General features: G+C 41.2%; 1 protein-coding gene across 8 annotated transcripts in view; it reads left to right on the forward strand.

Annotated features, from left to right (window-relative positions):
* The window catches only part of LIFR (LIF receptor subunit alpha), an 87,179-nt gene that overhangs the window by 24,791 nt on the left and 39,604 nt on the right, over nt 1–22,784 (forward strand). For 2 of the 8 annotated variants that reach the window (XM_023943960.2, XM_086869300.1), the window contains exon 2: nt 16,603–16,689. The exons of 1 other annotated variant lie outside the window; for it this stretch is intronic. The gene's annotated coding sequence lies outside the window, so the exon portion shown is untranslated. Of the gene's footprint in view, nt 1–8,716; nt 8,889–9,061; nt 9,117–9,310; nt 9,359–16,602; nt 16,690–22,784 lie in introns of those variants that run through there. 5 more of the 8 variants (XM_086869299.1, XM_086869298.1, XM_086869297.1 and 2 more) reach the window with 5 other exon arrangements.

The raw sequence follows: 22,784 nt of genomic DNA on the forward strand, positions 1-22,784 counted from the left end.
TCTGCGGGTGGGAGGAGTCAGGCCATTCTGAAATAGCTCAACACAAAGGGTCGTGTTCCCGTGATGTCCGGGAAAGTGTTAGGATTGCACAAGAGAGTTGTCAAGGTTGCTGCCTGTAATAAGGGACAGGGTGAATCATAGTGTGACTGTAACGGGCATACAAGTTTCTTCCCAGCTTTCTGAGGAATTCTCACTGTTCTGTGTGAAAAACACACGTTTTCTGCACACGAATACAACGAAAGAAAGAAAAAAAAAAAAAAGCTTGCCCTGGAGCAGGGACCAGAAGTTTGCACATCCCACTCCCTACCCAGGCACTAGTGTTTGCACAACCACCTTCACTCCCGCTTCAGCCCTTTCTGCCTCCACTGCTTCCCTGTTGGTTTTTAAGGGGTGTCCATGCTTCAAAGTCAGAGTGGACAGTGCCCTCTAGCCTAAGGAGGCGGCCAGAACACCCTGGGGGCACGGAAAAGCCTCTGGAGCAACCTTTCCCATTGCACTCCAGCTCTTCCACTTCCCAATCAAGCCTTTAAAACCTGTATCTACATTTATGATGGCATTTGTTGTTTCTCCCTTGTGACTTCAGAGAAACAAATTCCCCTGGTGTTTAAACCCAAGAGAGGGTTTCATGGCCAAAAAAGCCAATTAAGTGAGGCTTGAGTAGAACAGTTGAGTAGGTAGGACAAGATGTGACATAAAAGATTGATGTTAATGCTATCATCTCCAAAGCCAGAAGAGATTCCATCTAAATATGACTTCACACAGTATGTATATTCCACATTTTAACAGGCTGAAACTTTCAGAGACCTCCTTGGCATCAGTTTTGCCAACTACAGGCATGAAAGGGAAGACTGCACATAAGGCCAGGGTCTGGAACAAGGCATGGTGGAACTGCTGCCTGTTGATAGACAAAACTCAAAAGACATCAAAACCTCAGCTTACAGAGCTGTGTGGAGGAAAGCAAAACTGAGAAAACAAATGAAACAGCAGGAATTTCCTTTTGGCTAGTACAAGTGCTCTGTGCTCAGCAGGTTGCTTCCTGTGAGCCTTTTCCCCTGTTCACTAGATGCCTATGTGGATTTTTTATTATATATTTTAGGTTCAGCAGAGTGTGTCAGTACCTTGACTTCTGAGTTTGCAATTTTCATTAAACTGAAGGAGAGCTAGCAGCCTATCCAAGTATGAGGAACATCAAAATGCCAAGTGTGCAGTGTCTATAACTCAGTATATTCAGCCCCATGCATTAAACAGGGAACAGACCCAGGCTGAAGAGGCATTCAATACTCAGAGATTGCAATACCCAGCACACCAAAACCAAACACCCTTACTGGTGCTTCACTGAACTACCTCTAAAATTGCAGTTAGTAGCCTAATAAAAGTTTCTAGCATCTATGTTCTCCTCAAAGTCAGGTACTCCTCCCAGGCAAGTTAGTTTCCCTGTTCCAGTGGGCATCCAAGTGAGTCAGATATACAGTTTTGTGGAGGGTGAGCACTGCTGCCATGCTCAGATGCAGGCTCATAAAGAACAGAATCCAGATGATCTTTGCAACTAGGGACACAGCTCACCTCCCTCAACTATGATGCTTCAGACAATGAACAGAAGGCAAATTCTTTCTTTCTTCAGGTTCCTACTGTCAGTTCATCCTGGCTATTGCAAATGTTCTTGCCTGGTTGTGCCTGAAATACTCCAATCTAATGGCTAAGGCACAAAGCTGAAGTTTGAACTCAGCACCTCCACCAGACTAGGGTCAACCTAGAGCCCAGGACTGTGGTTTGACACACAGCAGGAGTGCTCCTTCAGCTCCTGCTCTTGGATGCTAATTCCAGCCCTATAGTCTTTTAACCTTTGCCCTTGGCTGTTCATTCCTGTTTATTCCTACCTCCTACCAGCCTTCCAGAGGCTTCATGTTTGTACTCAGTGTAGCTCACAGCAGGAAATCTATTCAGTTAAAAAATTAATTGAGGGGAGTTTAATAAAACAAAGCAAAAAAAATGACAAAAAAAAAGAAAACCAAAAAAGAAAAAAAAAAGAAAATAAAGAATAAAAGAAAAAAGGAAAAGAAAAAGAAAAAAGAAGAGATAATTGTTTCCTCAATCTGTGTTACTGTATGGATGTATGCAAAGCATTGTTAACACAATGCCAGATCACAGAATAAGAGATATATGATGGATGCTGAAGTTCATACTGGTGGCAGAAAAAGTACCTGCCAAACCCTAATCTAGGCCAACAATGCATCAAGTCATTAACATGCATGAGCCTGTGCCTCATGCACTCACATCACCTGTCTGAAGAATGTGCTTTGCAGCCTCCCAGGTGAGCTGTATTTCAGCAGGGAGGACAGAACAGAGACAAGTGTGGATGTAAATCCATTTTAGCTCAGTGCTGACAAAGGTGGTTCTGTGACACCTGGTTGGTCTGCATCTCATGTGACCCCAACGGGGAGTGAAGCTGCCTAAACATCCAGCTTGGCCAAGAATGGGAACAAGACAAAGCTTGCTCAGTCACACAATCTTCAACATGTACATACATACATTTCTGGTGTCTCCACTGCTGTCCACATGTGCCCTAAAAGCATTTTGCAGAAAATTGTTCTCTGCTTGAAGAAGCAGCAGCAGCCTTGCAGCACTGATGCTGCAAGAAATCAGGCGCTGTGCAGACAGCTGCTTTGGCTTCACCAGGTTACGCAGAGGCAAAATAAAATCACCACTAGCCTTCAAATTACTGAAAACAAAAGTGCTAGTTACACCAGACGGGAGGATGTAAGGATTTACACAGATATGCAATTAAGTCAATATTAGGTTAGAATTGTATGCCATTATAGAGTTATTTTTACAATAATAAAAACAAAGCTGAGAGCAAAAATAGGTCCACCTTGATGGAAACTCATAGAATAGGTACAGAATTTGCTGAAATAATTAAATTCATAAAAACAGTTGCCTGTTTTTATGAAAACTTCTTTCAACCCGACTTCAAAACATGTTGGAATTATCTGCTTCACTGAAGTTAGCACTACTGTTTGTACTCAAATGCTGACCTTTTATTAGCCTTTTATTAGAGAACTGTGGTTAACAAAGGTAAATGAAACACAAACAAAAAAAAGCAGTATTTCTTAAGTCAGGGGCAGAATTTGTTACATATCTCTACCTCCTCTCTAGCTGAGCTGTCTTTGTCTCAGTACATCTATGCTGATGCAGAGAAATTTGCTTCCAAGCAGTGAGTGGGCTAACAGCTCCATCCAAGGATATTGCTGGAGAAGTCATATTTCTTTCCCTGGACACAGTTCAGTATGGGGAGAGGGTGTTGCTGCCTGGAAGCTTTGTGCAATGAGAATTTGAAAATTCTAGTGACTTACTTGGGATTCACTGAAACTGGCAGCTCAGCTTGAGTTGCATGAATTCTGGTTGAATGGTTCCTGTGGATGTGGAGCTCCGGAGTGCATCTAAAGTTCATAACAGCTTAAAGTACTTCAAATTCATCCAACATTCATCAGACATGTTCAGGCCATGGACTGATGCACAGACAATCTGAAGCAACAACTTACTAAGCCTTGTAGTACAGAGGGCATTTCTCGGTGAGATCTCTTAGAAATAGATAAAGCATGGCAATATCTAGCTGATAAACTGGTGATCAGAAAAGTGTAACTGATGGGAAAGGCACTGGAAATAGCACCAACACAGCAGTGACAAAGAATTGTGAAATAAGGAGCATAGTTAAAAGTTGCACAGAACACGACAATATGTTTGAATATGATATGCTGCTGTCAGGGAGCCAGTGAAGTGCCTTGTAAAATTACAAGCATATGAATGTCTGAGACGTTCTTGGTATCTTTTATTTTCAGATTTCCATGCTTCTCTGGCTATTACAAATCTAAATTGCTTCTGATTCTCATAAATCCTCTTTTTTATGTAATTAGGCCCTTCAACTACTGTACAAAATATTCCTCTTCAATTTCATATCCATAAATCACACTTAGTTCTAGGACTGATTCCACCAACTCTTCCACAATTAGCAAGATTCTCACCATTTGTTGATGTTTCTTCAAAAAATATATATTTAGCTTTATTCCTTCCCAAGAACCATTCTGTGTCTGATATCACTGTCTCAACAACTGACCTCTCATGCTACTGTGTTATACTCAGCAATATGATGCATCCAACGGGATGATTAAGCATGTGCTGTACTTTACACTGCAGTATAGCCACCTGCAGGATGACACAAGTGCTTAGATTGAAAAGCAAGCCGGCAGCTCTTAATTGGTTACAGCATGGAGATGGTTGTAGCAGGGGAACTACAACACCAAGTTCCTTCTCAGGCACCAGTCACTGTAGCCCCTGTAGACATGTTTAACAGTGGTATTAAGACTTAGCTGAAGGAAATACAAATGGAAATGCCTGCTTGTGGGAGCATCAGAAGCCACACTAGAGCAAGGAGGAAAGAATGAGCATTATTGGACATGAATGGGCATAAATGGCTGTACTCAAATCAAGGAACAGTTATAGGAGTGTGCTGGTTACATCAAGTTCACAAGATAAGACCGAAAGTTCAGTTCCCTTAGCACAGGCTACTCATTACCCCCCCAAAACTGTGCTAACATGGGTTCAGATGACATCATGTCAACCAGAAGGTAGACAGTAGCCATGAAGAAGTGGAAATGAGGATATAAGGTGATGGGCAGAAAGTTTTCCGAAGTTTCTGCAGAGTAAGGCAAGGAAGGATCTGAGACAAGATCATTGCACAGCTGCTTGCCTCAGGAAGATATAAAAGACCCGTTCAAAAGAAGTGTTTGTAGCTGTCAGTGAAGATGCACCCCAGGTACTCCATGAAGACTCAACAGTTGGTACCCTTGTCCTCTGTGCTACACATAAACACCCCAGTTAGACACAAAGATCTTGGCATTTGGCAATGTGGCAATGCAATCCATCTCCTATCACCTCTGTAATGCATGGGAGAAGCTTTACTTTCACTGCCAACAATAAGGGTCCTATTACTGGCAGTGAATCTAGTATTTCAACACCATGTATTTCCCAGGCATCTGAGGTAGATTTTTTTTCCCAGTGAAAGGACTGTGTATGCATTACATTTAATTGGTTTTGGCAAGCAGTGTTTTTCTTCCCATTTCTTTTTAAATTCATGGCACTGTCAAAGTTAGTGCAGGTCACTAGATCAAAGTCCTTCACTGCTTCGCCCTGCAAACGCAAAAACCACAACGGGCTACATGGTTTTCCTGCAGACAAGAGAGACCAGGGAATTTTTTTGAAGCCCTTTAGCAATATATTGCAAACATGTCCCTGTTTTACAGGCATAGGTCTTTAATGATGAAGAAAATGCTCTGTATTTGAAAATTATTAATTACCAAGAGTTTATTTCTCTGGGATCAGTGTCCTCATTTCCAAGAAAAGCTCTGTGTCAGCTTGCAAACAAGAGATGCTTCCACTGAGACTTCATAGGAAAGAACCGTTGCTTTGTAAGTGCACAAAAATAAATGCACTATCCCCAGTACACGAGGTTATTCTTGGCATGTGCAGAGGTTACTCCTGCGTTTATCACAGTCAATCTCAGTTTTGTTACTGGCCTTCCTGAACACATTCAGCCAGACCCAAATTTGCTTTGTTGGTTGTATTATATAATTTTGTTTTAAAGAAAACAGGAACAGATAGCCCATAAAAACAACCATTGGCAGACCTTTGCTGGCAATACTATATATTTGCAATTTCTGGCTTTTGTAAACACTTGTAGAAGTACTACCATTCAAACTTCTGGTTAAACTGTATGGTTTGTAAAATGTGCGCACAACTTCTCAGCAGAGGAAGTTCTTTAATATTCCTTATTGGCTGGAGGACAGTGGGTGCCAAATACAACTGTGAAATGGGAAACAATGCACAAAGGAAAAGTTCCAGAACATCAACACATCCGTTCCTTTTCTCTGCCATAAATAACCAACACACCCTTAAACACAAGACTAAATGGCTCCAGGAAACTCTCATTAATGAAAATGTCCTAGCTGGACTTTCTCACTTTCATTTGGAATTACATGCCTGAAGAACTTTTTCTGACCTAGACAGCAGATCTGTCGTCCTCTAAGTAATACTAAGCCCTGAGATAGACTAAGATAAACTGAAGCTGACCTACCTTCCACAGAGACCTAAACATCTCCCTCTCAACGTCCAAAATATCAGTGTTGAAAGGCGTAGCCCTGCTGCTGTTAACATCAATGACAAGATCTTACTCTGACTATATAAAGACACAGTTGTGCATTTCAGCATCTGTCTTTCAGTTTTCTGGAAAACAGATAAGGCAGGAAACAAAATAAATGGCCTTCATGTATGTACTCTATGCAGATAAATTTCCTCATAAAATATAGCAGCTATGATATGTTATGGAGAAGATATTGTGATGAGACTGGATGCATGTATAGCATAATTACTGCAGATCAGAATAGCAGGGTACTCACTTATCTAGGGGATGTTGATATTAAAATTAACATATTTCACTGTATAAAAAAAAGAGATAAATGATACCAACCATCTGTAGTCTTAATATCTTGAAACTTGTGCTATACAGACTTGTTGTAAATTGTAGAAGATCTAGAAAATTCTGTCTCTTAATATCCAATTGAGTCACTGAAAATTGACTCATTATTACAATATCAAACATTAAAACAACTTCAGGAACTATCCCTACCTTTGTTTTGTCCTGGAAGCCTCTTCTAATTTTGCAATCACACTTTTCCACTTTAAAAACCCTCAGACACACACAGCTCCTGTATTAAATGTCTGTGAATTACAGGGAGGCTATCTGACTAATTGAAAAGTGAAAATAGTAAAAATTACTATTGCTTGGTTTTGTGATCTAGAAAATTTGCCAAATCTGCCACTACTGATGGTATCATGTACATGGTATAGGGCTTTCTGACAGGTGAGATGCCTGTGAGCCTTACTAAAGTTAAAAGAGCATTAGCTGCAGAAAAGGAAGGTAGTAAAACTTCATTTAACATTTTCAGTGCCTTTTAAAGACAGTCCTTGTGTCATTTTTATGGATGAGAACTTGCATTTGTGTGTGCCATCCATAGCACAAAACGCATGCTATGTCCTCATGAAACTTAGAAGGAGGCTTTAGAGAGGACACCAGGCTGTAGTTAATGAGATCTGGAAACAAAGACAGAGGCAGTCCTTCCTTGAACAGGTGTGTACAATGAAATGTCCACCTTCTCAAAACTTGTTGTGCTATGGGTATTCTCAGTTTCGTTGTGATTTGGGCGTTTTTGCATGAAAGAAAGTAGAAGGGCTTTGGGGCTAGAATGGGAACTAAACGGAAAAATGTTCCTAGGCAGCTGACATAACAAACCTCTTTGTGCCTGCAGAGAAGTCTTCACCACAGAATTAGCCATCCAGCAGCCTTTCCAGCAAGGAGAGACTTGGTACCATGAAAGGATGATTGATATGCTGGAAAGGCAACTGCTTAAACCTACTAAATAGCAGATCCATAAAAGGGGTCTTGTCTTAAAGTCTGTCCATCCTTGGAGCTGTGAGTGTTTCAGTGGGTATCAATGCTCTGCTTGGGATTCACAGCCCATGGCTTCTCTTCAAATCAGGTTTAATATAATCCAGGAATGGTATGTGTATGAGGAGACTCAGTCCTTTCCCTTGAGATGACACAGGCCAACACAGTGTCTCAGGGCTCAAGGCCTGAAGTGTGTTCTCAATGCATGACTGAGCCACAATGTTCATGTGCATCTTGCTGGTCTACTGAACCTCCAGTTCTGTTTGCACAAGTAAAAATGCTGGAAAGGAGATAGAACAGTGGCAGATTTCTTCTCTACGGAACAGCCTGTGTTCACTTAGACCATGCAAGCAATGTGCAGGATGGCAGGGGAGTCTGGATTTGTGGACCTGAAATCATCTCCTTAGCCCATCATGGGACACAAGTCTGGCCCAGGAATTCCATGCAAGTATTTGCAGCTGTCATCTAGGTTGTGAGACAAACAAACAATGCAGCAACTTGGAAAACTGCACTAGGAAAATGTAGGCAGAAAAATACAAGATAAATCCAGCACTCTTTTTCTCCCCGTTCTCCTGTGGTTGACTGGGGCACAAGAGAAGAGCCAGAGGCTTGCCAACTCTTCTGATTTTATGGGTCTCGTGGCATTTTTTTAATTTTTTTTTTTAATTGCCCGACTCTTGAGACTGTGGGATTGTGAGGATTTCAAGTTTAATTTAGAAGGGAGGCTGACATGCAACAGTTGTGGCTTCAAAGAAATGTTGGAGGTCAAATCTCAGACCTCAAAAACTAGTGGCTAATATAAAGATAAAATGAATTAAGAACCGCCTGCGTCTGTGGGGCCAGGCCCACCACGTCCAGTCCCGGAGGTCTGGCAGCGCTGGAATTATATTATTCAATATAATACTTTTCTATAAAGGATATTTGACCGTGTCACAGGGAAAACCCGAAGGGCTCAGAAGACATTCGGACCTTCACCCTCCCCGCAGCACACTCGCCACAGCCCGCTGGGGACCCAGCCACACCGCCACACTGCAGTGTCCCCGGCGCTCGGCCCCCACCCAAGGGCGCCGTCAGCCCGCAGGGCCGGGCAGCTTCGGCCCGGCAGCACCGGGGCTGCTGCAGCGGGGCCGAAGCGGGCCGTGCCGGGCGGCGGGAGGCGGCGGTGCCCGGGGTAGGGCCGGGGGCGGCGGCGGGCGGTGCGCGGCGCAGGCTCCTCCCGCGGGCAGCCCGCCAGCCCCGCTCCTCCATCCCTCCCTCTCTTTCCCTCCTTCCCTCCATCCCTCCTTCCTGTCGGCGCTGCGCACTGCTGCCGCCGGAGCTGGGCCGCGCCGCGCACCGCCCGCGCACCCGCGGCATGCGGCCCCCTCAGGGCACGGCCGGGCGGCGCCGGGTGAGTGCGGGACCGCGCCGGGCGCCCGCTCCCGGCCGCTCGCACCTGGGAGGGGGCGGCCCGAGGGGCGCGATGATGGATGTTCCCTCCATCCCTCCCTCGCTCTGCCCGCCCCGGGGAGGTGCCGGCCGGGAGGGGCGGAGAGGGGGGGGCTGGCAGCCCCGCCGGGACCCAGCGCGGCGGCGGGCATTTTCGGGGAGCCCCCCAGCTGCCTGTCTGCCTGCTGTGGTGCGGCTCGGGGCTTGGCCGGGGCTCGGCCGGGGCTGGGGACAGGTGGTGGTGGCGGGGGCGCGGCGGGGGCCGGAGCCAGTGCGGGCGCAGACCGCGGCAGCCTCCCTCGGGGGCGCGGGGGGAGACCGGCGGCTCCTCTCTGCCGCTGCCCGGAGCCTGCGACTTAAATAGAGGCTGTGTTTTGTCAACAGCTCATTCTGCTGGCCGGCAGGTTGGCTGGCTCGAGGACTGAGCAGCGGGTAAATACTATTTATGCCTCCTTTTGTAATTTAATTCAACTTAATTTATTTTGCTTTATTTTATTTTTAAATTAGCAGCGCCCCTATGAAAGATGGACTTTAAGAGGGGACTTCAGAGCCCCTTTTGTGTTTGGGGAGCACCCAGACATGTTGGGCTCCTTGCCGCGCACTGGCTGTGCAGGGACTCTGGCACGGCGGCTGCCGTGTCTGTTTTGAGTGATTGAATTTCTAATGTGTGTAGATATCGTGTTTGAAAACCATGTCTCAAAATCTTTGAGGCATTTTTGTGAAGCACGTTATTCCCTCGTTAAAATTCAACGTGTAAATTTGAGTTGACTATGTTGTGATGGCATGCTGTGTGTTACTTCGCTAGGAATTGGTTATATGCATGGTTTGTTTTTCAGTTGTCATTGGTGGTGAATGCTTGAGAAGTTTGTTATGAATGGGAGTGAAGTTCTGGATAGGTATTATAACCACCTAATACTGAGGAGAGTGGGATGGTGAGCTGTTGTGTAGGAATTGTCATTCTGATTCTTTTCAACAGACTTTTGCACTTAAAATTACTGTTGCAAAAATAGTAAAATATTTACATTCCATTATCAAGGCCATGTCCTGTCAAAATTTCCTTCAGAAAAGCCTGGGAATTGGGTTGATTTCTGCTGTATTTGAAACTCAGCTTGTTACCTAAGTAAGGCAGTGTGACTTGCCTTGAAAATCTCACCTGGAAGTCTGTTCTGCCTTTTCTCCTTACTGTAAAAGAATTCCTTAAATTCTTCCTGAACCCTTAGTTCAACCCCACAGCATGAACCCAGACTGCTAATAAGACTAAGCAGGTTTAGTAGCTGTGAAAAAGATTAAACTCTATGTCATGCCACGTTCCCTCTCAAATCAGCATGTGGCAATGCCAGCTGAGACAGTATGTTTTTTTGATGTAGATCCATCAGTGCCCACGTGCTTTATATATAAAGCTTTACACATCCTGTAGGGAAGAATGCTTGAATGCCTTGATCTGCAAAAAGTCTGTGCTTGTCCTTAGCTTATCAACCATTTAATGCTGCATGATTTCGGTGATAAACATAAGCTTTGATTTCTGTTGATATCTATACATAAAGGTGAGAATAGAACTAGAAGTCTCTTGGATTTGACCACAATTTGAATCAAGATCAAAACAAAAATTATCTTTGATGAGGGGAAGGGTTTGGATGTGAAGCAGTCAGGAGCAAATGCCGTCAGTGTATCCACAGAATGAGTAGCAAGCGCCATATCTGCACTTGGTAGTTATTTCTCAGCATGAGTTGCTGACCATTAGCTGGAGATGGGTCTGCAGGTTCCTTCAGAGAGGTCTAAGACAGACTAGTGTCAGTTGACTGCAGGGCTGTGATCTACCCTAGAATACGTTGCAGAAGCTCACAAAAGGAAAGCTTAAAAATCATTAAGTTGCAGCTGGTTTGGAATGTAACTTTTAGGGGGTCAGTAGATCACCTGATTTGTCTGCTTTCTCTTTACTAAGTCTTTGCATCCTTTCATCTTATCGCTGTTTCACCTATTCAAACTTTGTCAGCATTACTAAGTGATAACAGTTTCCATTGTGCACTCTCCAAACGCACCACTTTAGTCATCTAGAGCAACCAGTGGCAAGCATTATCTGCGAGTTAGATTGTGCAAAATCCCTTTACAGGTGTGCTGAGGAAAGGGAGAGACTTAACCTTTAGGTGAGGGCATTCTCCCAGACTTGCTGATGGCAAATTGGGAATACACGGGAACTGCTGTATGGGTGGAGATGCTCGTCTCAGAAAGAATTTTTCACAGGTGGCAAAGCTGCTGCTGCTGCTCTAGCAGGTATTTATAGGACTTTAATTTCAGGCTGTTGTTGAGTTACAATCTCTGGCTATAAAGTCACATGTATTTCAGCATCATGCAGCTCAGGGCTTTAGAAAATGTTTAAAAAATATCTTCATTTATTAACATCCATAGGTAATGCTAGAATAGAATCTCTAAATGTATTAGAAACAGATCTTTTAGAGTATGAATATTGGCTTGCTTAATCCAATGAATGTGTGATAGCAAATTTTGTGCTTTATGAAAAGATGTATTTAAAGATGTATTTAAGCAACCTTGACGTTTGTAAATACTGATTGTATCTTGTAGAGTCCCATATATCACAAGGCTGATGCAGATAGATTATATTTTTCTTTCCCTCTGAGATTTAGTTATGATTAGTTCTTGACTGGTAGACATCAAATTTCTGTCTAAAAAGAAGAAAAATTAATTAGATAAGATTTGAGAAGTGCTCTATGCTCCAAAGATGGTTGATACATTTTGTTCCATAAACAGTTTAAAGTAAAAGATTAAAATAATCCTTGGGACCAAGATCTGGAGACCATAATCCTGCACTTCCAATGTGCCCTGTCACAAGGACATGAGTGTTGCATTGAGTCTGTGGTTACTTAAGCTGCAGAGAGAAATACCATCGACAGAAGGGCTGGAGGAGGCTTCATCCTGACTCATCTGTCACTTTGAGTAGCCCGACGTGTTTCTGATACCCGTCCCCCTCACCCCCCCACGCAGGCAAGTGCTGCCGTGACTTGGGTTGCCTCGGAAAAGGGAACATTCCTGCTGCTTTCTTCTCCCGTGTCTTTAAACAAAAGCAACAGCTTTTTTTTTTTGGAACCTGATTCTTTGGTTCTGTGCTCATTTTACCAGCAGATACAGGCAGGGAGTAGTTGCTTTGTGAATCTTGAGTGTTTATGCATCAGGCAAGTGGTATGGCACTGTCAAAGATGAGACTGCATCTGTGCATGCTAATGCCTACAAAATTTATCATCACTTCTCCTTTTATTTTTTTCCCTATCTAATACTTACCTGCAGCTAAGTGAGATTTTCAAACATGTCTCTTTTAGGTTGAAGCATCAAAAGTTTGGGTTTTATATGTGCTTAAATGTCTTCAGGGATCATCTTTCAGAAACATATGGATTTCTTCCAGAGTTATTAGCAGGGCAATGATGAGGGCCATATAAATTCCTAGTTGAACAGACCCACTTTCTTATCTGTATTTTGAGGGATTGAGGGGCAGCTAGGATATCTATCACTAGAAAACACAGAAGTCCCCTGTGTTCTTTGCCTTCCTTCCTTACTGACTTACAAACTAACAGATTTTAATTAGAATAAATGATCTTTGGAAGTTCTTATCTGTCCCTGAGAAGTATATCAGGGACTGTTTTTCATACACATCATCATTTTTTTGCTGCTCATTGCTCTCCTCTTTCCTCTGGAAAATTTGCAGTCCCTACATTTACAGACAGACTGTGGGAGCCCTGCTGCTGTGTGTCCATAAGTTCCTTGAACTGCAAGCACCAGAAGCTCAACAGGGGTTTTGCCCCTTTGCTGCTGTCTGCCTGTCCCTGCTGCTGTCTCTTGGAATCATTCCTAGTAGCAGGTTTCACTGTAAGCAGAAAGTGCTTAGGCTAAAAATAACTCCTAAGCCATTGGTATGAATGTTGGTCAGGGTGTAAGGTTTTGAAAGGCATATGTCCCCCCTCCTTTCTGTGCACTGTCTGGAGCTGGCACTGGAGTGAGGTCAACTGTTGCTACAACAGAGCCAGCTTTCCCTTATCCCACAGGCAGAGAGCTGCTGAGTTGCCAGCTGTTGTGTCCAAATTGTGCCTTTTACCTCAGGGAGCACAAGTTATAAAAGCACATGTCATGAAAACAAGGACAGCACTGTGGCAATTCTCTGCTCTTTCTGCCTCACTTCCTACCCTGCCAAAAATCAGACCCTTAGCACAGACCACAGCAGAGGATGGACTGCTGTGTTGGCAGGTTGGTTTTAGCACCACCTCCCCCCCTGTTATGCTGTGTGTTGTCAGGGGGCAGTTTCCTTTCTCATCTATATACCCAACAATTCAGGAGCAGTTTCATGTAGAACCAAAAGCAGAGCCTTTCAGCCAGCCTCTGTCTCATGAAATTTCCTTAAGTAGATAAAATAGCACTTTCTCGAGGTTGATTTTATGATGCATCATTCCCTCCCCAGTCAGCCACTTTCAATGATACAGTATCATTGGCTAGGAAATGATTATGGGGTGGTTTTTTAGTTTTTGGTGGAGTTTTTTGTTTTGTTCTTTTTTTTTTGTTTTGGATGGGAATGGCACTATATTGATGAGTAATGTTATGCTTGTGTTCTCTGCCAGTATAGCTTACTGCATTTTGATCATCAGTCAGGAAGTACTTTCTTTTGGAATATACATAAATTCCAAAAATAGAGGTATGCATTTATGCTTGCTTTGTACCTACACTGCACTGATAACAGCTTTATAATATTGACTGAACCATGATAGTTTCATATCAAGGTTGCCTGGTAATATGTGGTGTGTAATCATGAAATTTAAATAAAGCAGTGTATTTGAGTGTTTTCTTTAGGTGATAAACAGTGTCTGAAAAGTGTGCTGGAATGCTTCTTATGCTTGCATAATTTTGTCATCATTGCATAAGTTGCTTTAAGGTATGATAAAAGTACAAGTAACAGGGGTGGTTGAGGGTGGTTTACACTGTCAATCTGGCTCAGAAATGGTCTGTGTTTTATTTCTGGGTCTCAGCCATCCACTTAAACTAGTTTTGCTCCCTGAATAAATCAGTTACTTCCCTCCAAGAGGAAATGCAGGCTCAGTTGACTGTACGTAGCTCAGGCACAGTTAAGCATTTTTTCTGGCGTGGGTATGGCCTATGGCAAGGTTGGCTAGGGTAGTGAGCAGAGCAAGCCAGCCCTCTCCCAGCTGCCTTGATGCCCTTGAATGCCCCCCACATTGTGCCCTCGGGCATGACACACGCTTCAGCCTAAGGCTTTAAAAATTGCTTTTTCTTCATTCAAACACTTTGAACACAGAAGCACAAACAAAAAAAAAAGCTGTTTTATGTCAGATGGTGACCCAGGCGACTTGCTGCAGAGTTGTCTAGTCCAAAATCAGGGTGGTCTCAAACAGTGTGATGATGAGTCCCTCTGCAGCTTTTAGGCTGTGGGTGAAGACACCACACTGCAGTCCATCAGGGTGGCCTGAGAATACCTGAGATATTCATATTTTCTGTAAATTTATTAGCTGCATTTCAAATAACATACATGTTTGAGAGTTGCACATCCTACGTGCCTTGGAGAACCCAGAGGAAAGGAAAATTTAGAAAAGTGAAAGAAGAGTCTTGGCTCTGCTTAGCATAGGACAGGTCTGGGCAGGCAGTTGCCTTTTGGGGTTATTTGGTGGTATCTGCCTTAACCTGGCAGCCCTTCTTTCCAAACAAGACTTAGCACAGTCATCCAGAAGCTCTTGTGGAAAGAGAGCAGTGCTGCTCATCATGTGATGTAACTATGTATGGCAGATCATGGTTTTGCCCTTCTTGAACTGGGTGATCTAATGGCCTATTAAGTATAAAATCAGTGAGGACAGAGCTTCAAAATATCTTTCTCAAATAATTGGTTATAATACTACTCTGGGGCAAAAATGCTTCCTAAATCAAATTAACTTTGGAAGAAAATGATAATGGTCAGTATTATGGGTGGAGCTTTTGTAGATTTTGAAGCCCCGAGGGTGAATATAAGATAAAAGTATTCCAATTATAAATAATTTTCACAATAATTCTTGTTTTGGATCAAGTTCAGCACTTGGAGCAAGAGATGCATGACCCTGAGATTTTTACAGCTACTCTGGAGCTAAAAACCAGGAGATAAGCGTCTAATGTTTAATCCCCAGCAGAAAAACAGAGAGGAGGTGAGACGAAAGGAAAAAAAACCAACAACCTGATGAATTTTTTTTTATTGTAAACTTCAGGGTTATCTTGAATTATGTGCAACAAGAACTGAAGTACTGTGTGGGTGAAGTTTGACATAAATGTCAAACTCTTTTAAGGCTCCTCTTGCTTGTGAGGATAATAATATCTGTTCCCTGGAGTCTACCTGTTCCTCTTCCTTTTCCTCTCCTTCCCTCTGCTCTACACATTTCCAAAGGTCATGGCTGTGGGAAGCCTTTAGTGCACAGGTCTCAAGGCACGTAACTCATAATTCATCTGCTAGAGCAGCATTGTCACAATTCCCAATATAGAACAGCCTTCTCTGAATTAAAGGTGATTGGTCTGTTTGTTTTTTCAAGATGATGGGAAATTTTGGACCAAATGATGCCACATATTTCAAAAGACAGGGTCAGTCTTGATGTAAATCCAGCAAGATGTTATGTGACCCTTCCTTTAAGTCTTACCTCAATGTCTGTATTTTGTCCCTTGCATATTGTCTTCGTTCATCATTAAAATTGTTATTACGGTGAGATCTGTGCATGATTTGTGCTAATCTAGTCTGGTATTGGAGTAATATTAACTAAAGGCTTTAATATAGGAAGACTTGCATTGAATCCATATTTAGAATTTCTTATTAATACATCCAATCTTATTTTTATTTCAACCAGTTCACTCCTCCTGCAAAAACCTTTGCTAATACTTAATTAGTTTTGCTTTTCACAACGTTCACTTTTCAGTGGAGGTCTACCACATGGCATTTCCTCTCATGTCTTATACTGGCCAAGTTTAAATCCTTTCTCAGTGTAGGTAGTTGAGAACTGTGACCAAGTAACCTCTCTGAACTAAATAGTTGCATTGTGTTAGCCTTTGCAAGAACAAGCCCAAACTGTTCAAAGTAATAATTTGATCCTGAGTATGAATCGACTTTGTACTGGATGAAACCATTTCCACTGCTAATGAATGGCTAGTTTTTCTCTTCTTTTCTTGGATCAATGGCTTTTGTAAGGTAGCTTGATCCATACAGAAAATGTTGTTACGACTTATATTTTCAAGACCTTTTATGTATTTATTTGTTTGAGCTGTGATAACTGATACTTGGAAAACTGCATGTTTTCCGGTTCCTTGCTCATATTTCAGCTACTGAGTGGTGCAGCTGGTGTTAATATGCAAAGAATGTATTCTTGAAAACATTAGATTCTCGTCTGCTATCATTTTGCCCTGGTGTATGCATGCTTGCTAATCAGTAGGTAGCTCTGGGTTGGAATTTGGGCAGTGATTACTGCAGACAGAAATGGGAGCAAGCACTCAGCATTACAATAGCTGCTGTAGAATTAGGTCACTTACAGACTTTCAGCAAAATAGTGGCTCTACACACTCAAATACAGATTGTATACTTACAATTTCACATATTTCTGAGTGATCCTCAAGTGTAGCATTCATACCAATGGTTTATATGAGTCTTTCAACTTCAGGTGCTTCATGTGACTGCCCAGTTCAACATTCAGCTATCCTTCACCGAAGACTAAGGAAAGAGCTCCTGTAGTTGGGCTCCTGCCAATGTGAGTATGTGCATACCTTCATTTGTAAGTTAGAATTAGTCATATTCTTATGTGTTTGCAAATTCCAGAGCAATATGTGTATATATGTGGTTACTGAGACTTATTATCTTGCATAAATCTGCAGTGAGTTAGTCACGAGCAGCACTCCTTGGCTGTGAAATACCCTCTACCCTCTCCTCAGAGGACATAGGTGGTTACTGATAGCATTTAGCAGCTTGTTTCATGAGACCTGAGAACTAAGATCAGTAAGATGCTGTAGTCTTAACCCACCTTTCTGACGAGCTGATCACTTTAAGAATTTAACAAGTATTGGTAAAAATTGCCTCCACTTGATCTCTTCTTTTGAAATAATGACTACTACCATATTTAATGGTAGTGACTTGGTTTGGTTTGGTTTTAGTTTTTAAAATTTTCTTACTTCGACAAAATAAGGTATTTGTCACTTGCATTCCTAATACCAATATAGGTATCTGATTTTTTTTAAGCTCTTCTACTGTGTCTACAAATATTTTATGTATATAATATTCTAAAGTAAAATAATTAAAAATAATTTAAAAAGTATAATTTAAAAAGTAAAAAAAATAAGTAACCTAATTCCCTGAAGCATATGTATTGGCATCTAAATATGTTTCACATTTATAGTCCACGTGCAGACTTTGTGAATAGTTCTTTAGTCTGGGGAGTTGCAGAAATGGGAAAAGCAGAGTACTCTCTAAAGATGTTTGAGGTGGTGTGATTTGTATAATGCTTTGTGAGAGGTTAGACTGTCATGAGCTTTTGTTGAAGAATATTTGACACAAGGAAGAAAAAACGAGGCGTTGATGTTTCATACTATAAAATTAAAGGTTCTGCCAGTCTCTGGATTTAGACAGGTGAATTTGTAAGGGTGCACTTGGCCCTGTGTATCTTGTGCTGTGTCTGGATAGACCTGACTAGATTAATGAAGAGCAGAATTTTTCTTAAGGAATAGAACACTAAATAGAATAGAAACAAAAAATAAGCTGAAGCAGAATGTATGATTCGTATAACTATACCCAGATTTTAGTTGTCCAGCTCTTCAAGTTCCCCTTGCCTCTGCCTTTCCTGCCCCACATCTGGCCACCTCAGTCTGCAGCCACCAGAGAAATCATTGAGAATTGTCACACATCTCTTGCTCCTGCAGTCAGACTTGCTCAGCACTTTGGAAACAATAGCTGCTTCATTGCTGACTTGTGAAACAAAAAAGTTAAACATATCAGCAATAATGCATGAAAAATGTGATGAACGATCTTCCACAGCAAGAGGTTTTTCCATTCTACTGTGTACGTATGCAGAATATATTGGTATCAGAAGCTAATAAGTAAGAAATCCTTCTTCTTTTGTGCTTTATCTGCCAGCTCAATGCTGAGAAAAGTAAACTGTGAGGTTTACTAATAATAGGAGGAAGGAAGAACCCTGTTAAGCATAGATAGAAAAGTTGGAATGACTCGTGTGTGTAAAATCCAAGGTTGTTTTTTCCTCTCCTCAGCCCTTTTCTTAAGTTACCCTTCATAGGAGAAAAGAAAAACCAAGAGAACTTCAGTAGGTGAATCTCACTTTCAAGTGAGGATTGAGGGAGAAGAGGAAGATGCAAGTTACAGATGCTATAATGATGGTTATATGAAAGTGATGTGAAGATGTGAGACGTGGCCTTTAAAATTTCTGTTTAGTTTTCTTATTCTAAGCATGAATCATGTTAGAAGAGACTTGTGGAACTGACTCACTCTATGTCCTATTAGTAGCAGTCTCAATCTTGTATAAGCTGCTTTCAATTTTAAATGAGGTGCATCATTACCCTTGCAGATGCTGCTGTCTCAGCACTTGCTGGTGGGTTATTTACAGGGACTTGATTCTCTGTTTTTCTTAACTTCTGAAAGAAATTATAGAAAAGCATTGTTTTATTTTACAGTAGTAAAAATCATGAATCCTAGCCATCGTGTATTATTTTAAAATGTTCATATCTTTGTTGCTTTTTTTTGTTTTTCCGAGTATTATTTTAATGGTGCAGAGTTTGCTTTACTATTTTATCCCTGTTGAAACCAGGACAACATCCCTGCAAAGTACTTTTAAGCAGTATTTTCTATTCTGAGATCCTCCATGAAGCATCTAAAGGGTTGCTAGGTTTTTTACATCAGGAAAAATAAAGAAACTTTCTAAGATAGAAAAACCCAGCCAACAGACAAAATATAAACTTAACATTTAAATTATTCTGAAAAACTTTGGAATTTTTATCATCTTATTTTTTGTGGACTGAGAGATTTCAGTCTATGTTTGCATTCTATTTGCTGTCATTTAGCAAAAATTGAAAGTAAAATTTGAGCTTTCCTTCATGTTTTCTTTTTAGACAATGTGCTGCCTGAACTGAGTGATCAGTCTAAATTATTGGAAATGGAAAGCTGGGTGCTAATTTACTTGTAAAACAACATCTTGTGCCTTTGGTATTGCAATAAGTGATTTGTTTCAGTTAGGGCAATACACTTAAGGAAGTGCTGTGTATGTGTAGAGGGGATAAGGTGAAGGAGCACACTAAAACTGAGGTGAGGCTGTTTGTGTCTGGGCAGCATCTAAGTCCATTAGATGGGTAGAGAGGACAACATGAGTCAGTTTATATTGAGGCACTGGGTTGTTGTACTGCCACAAGATCTACAAGTGGACCATAAGCCCTTTGCAGGGACCTCTGTGAGAGGAGCAGAGCAGAAAAGTAGTGTTGCCCTCAGAAAGCTGAATATGTGTGCCTGCATGTCTTTTGGGTCCCTGCCTCCATTGGAAGCTGCAAGCAGCAAGAGAATGAGGGAGTGCTGATATCATAAGCAGGCATGAGAATGAGTCCATGTACATGCATGAAGTGTGTGGTTAATATTAATTTCTTGTAGCCTGGGTATGAGAGTTTATTAGGAAAGAGACCAACTCTGATGTATATCAACTGTAGAAGTCAATATTTGTATTTCTGAGTACTTAATTCCCACAATTTGTCACCTTAGAAGGAGGGATATGCATGTATATATGCGTAAGTGAAAAAGTCCAGGGAGAAAAAAGTACAATTAAAACAGCACGTGAAGGAAATAAACAGAGGAAATACAATTGCTATGTAATTACATATGGACTGAGTTGTTCTGATAATGTCCTACTATATTGTAGACATTCTTCCTTTGTCAAGATTGGAAGGGGAATGGCAGCATTGAGGGCCCACTGTGTGTGGAGCAGAGAGGAAAGAGTTTGCCCACCCCAGTGGAAGGGTTGAAATACATGATAACATGCTGCAGTATGTCTTCATGTAATCTGTCAGATACTTATTAAGAGAGGAACTATGACAGGTCATGAGGGCTTTTAGTCTTGGTAAAGATTAGTACAACAGGAATTTGTCAGAAAATATGGATCTATAGTTTCAGGAATTGCCCATTTCCTTGATTAGTAAAAAAAAAATCAATTTATTTCTCGTAAGTGACTCTCATTCCTTACATTCAGTCTAAAAGGATATCACATAACTGTTGCTCTTTATTCTCAATCTATTATTTAACGTGAAAGCTACATTTCAGCATTTGATCTATTTATGTGCTCCTTGGACACATGAAGACAGACTTTCTTTGGATTTGGTTCATTGTACCTTAAAAATAATTTGAATACCACAGGTTTTATTGTAAACAATGAAGTATTCCAACCCTTGGGTCATTGCCGGTTTTTAAAAAAAACACACTTGGAATTGCTTCAGTAATTATCAGTGCTCTCTTACAAAACTAATTAGGCTTTTCCTGTGATGGAAAGAAGATTAAAGGTTGTATAGTTCAAAATAAGTTTTTGGACATTTCCAGATAAAGGAAAATAAACTCTCATTAATAAGGCAAACTTCTTTAATGTTTGTGAGTTGATAAGGTCAGATGAGCTGACCTGGCAGGGACAGAATTATGCAGATAACATGACTCTTTTAAGGAACAGCAATTTTATTCTGAAATCTTTGTAGAGTCTGCATGATGTGGTCTGGCCCTTGAACCTGACATTGAGTAAAGTGCAGTTGGCAATGTGGGCAAATGACATTTTTATCTGAAGACATGCTATTTTGAGAACTACACAGTGGCTAGCAATATCCTCCAAAACTGAAATGTGCTTTGAAATAATTGGATTATATTTTCTTCCAGTAATGTGTCAGTAAAATGCAACAGGCACTAAAGAAGTGGGAAATCTCTGTGTTTTCATTGGATTCCTGGTTTATGTACTGCAAAAATAAAAGTGGGTGCATTTTTTTCTATGCTTTGCCACCTATATTAAGTATTGAAAAGACATGGTGGGTAGACAGCCATTGGAGTCATGATAAGAGGTGTTTTTTAGTTAATCAGACTTATATGCATTTGCCCACTGTGCTTATTCCATGCTGTGTTGCAAAGCACAAGAATTCAAGGAAGTGTGTCGATCATGAGGTCATCAAATTCAAGCATATCAGGAAATGTGTGTAGCTGAATCAGATTTATGAAAGTACATCCTTCATCTCCATACAAAATTAATTTGCAAGTTGTAGTAAGTATCCAGAAAATTTTTGAATGGGTTAAAACACAAGTGTGCAAGTGAGTCTGAGCTGTTTCCTTCTCTTGCACAGCACAATAACATAGAAGATGAAAAATACTCTTTTGGCCAGTAGTGTCCCTTAACCTTAACCCCTTTGCTTTTGTTCTTTGTTCAGATGATTAGGTGTTTTCCATCTGCACCTCTATGGCAGAAGAATCTTTGCTTGTTAATTTGAGCTGACTTCCTAAGGAAGCTGGGCTTATCTGATAATGTGTTGTCTGTCCTCTCTGCCTTGCAGTAACCTTTGAACACACTGCTCAGGTTCACTTCAGTCAGGACAGGGAGGTGAGATCTCAGTATACTGTGTCCTTACAAACTTGGTGAAGCTCAGCAGCTGGATGGAGAAACCCTGCTGAGGAAATGGCTGTAGAGTGAAGTCAACCTTTACTTGTACTGCAGTCCAGACCTTTCTAGCATGCTTTTTCTGATGTCTGAAAAGGCCTTGGGGTAATCTATAATAATAATGTCCTAATACGTAACAACAATAAATCATGAACAGGCTTGCAAATATCCCAAAACATATTTAGTCTATTTTTGGTAGTATTTGGGCTCAATGTGTTTCTCAGAAAAGTCTGGTTTTTGTTGTTACCATCTGGAGAGCAGTGCTGTGCTAATAAGTAGTCATTGGTGTGCTTGTATTTAAACATGTACTTGATGACTAATTGATACGACAAGACTTCTAAAATCAGGAGGGAGACACCAAATTTTCCTTTGAAAACGCCTTAATTCTTCTGAAAATTTCACTCTAGGGACATTAAATGCAGTGTCTGGATTGGGAACTACTCTTGAGTGGGGTACACTAAATGATGTGTGAAAAAATTATTCTAGTAGGACTAAGAGTTTTTAAATTAGCATAGAGTTTAATTGAAAACAGGCATAAATCAGTGAGAGCAAGACAAAGTGTGCAAAGTACGTTTTGCTTGAAAAACAAGAAAAGTCACCTAAAAAGTTACCTTTTTGATTGTAGTCTTTCTTTTCTTTGTACTGCCCTTTCAGTCCACTGCTCTGCTTGACTGCTCCACTTCTTCAGTATCACTGTGCTTTTTTTTCTTCATATCATCAGTCTCAGCAGGGGTATTCTTCCCAGTGATCTCTGTCTTGTTCTTGTTTGGTAGGGCTTTTTTGGTTTACATGATTAATGCTAAGGAGTCTTCCATTGTACTTTCCAAATCCATCTCAAAATTGTATATGTTGATATGATCAAAGTATTTCATATCTGCTTCTGCTACTTACTTCCCTTTTTCAAAAGGCAAGTCCTGAGAGTCTCAGTTTCTGTGTGTTTATGTTGTGCTGTCCAACAAGTACTAAATGCTTTCATAAAATGATCCTTGAGTTACAGCATTTGTTCATGAATTTGTCATCTCATGTCCTTGCCAGGTAGAGCTGCTTCTCATGCAGATCACCACCTGGAAATACCCTGCAGTTCTCCCAGTCTGCAGCTTGCTTATTTGTATTTTCTTGGTGTCTAATTGTCCTGGAATCAGAATAAAAAAGGAAGAACTGAAACTGCTGGAATGCAC

Source organism: Cyanistes caeruleus, chromosome Z (genome assembly GCF_971803275.1).
Source record: "Cyanistes caeruleus chromosome Z, bCyaCae1.hap1.1, whole genome shotgun sequence".
Lineage (NCBI taxonomy): Eukaryota > Metazoa > Chordata > Aves > Passeriformes > Paridae > Cyanistes > Cyanistes caeruleus.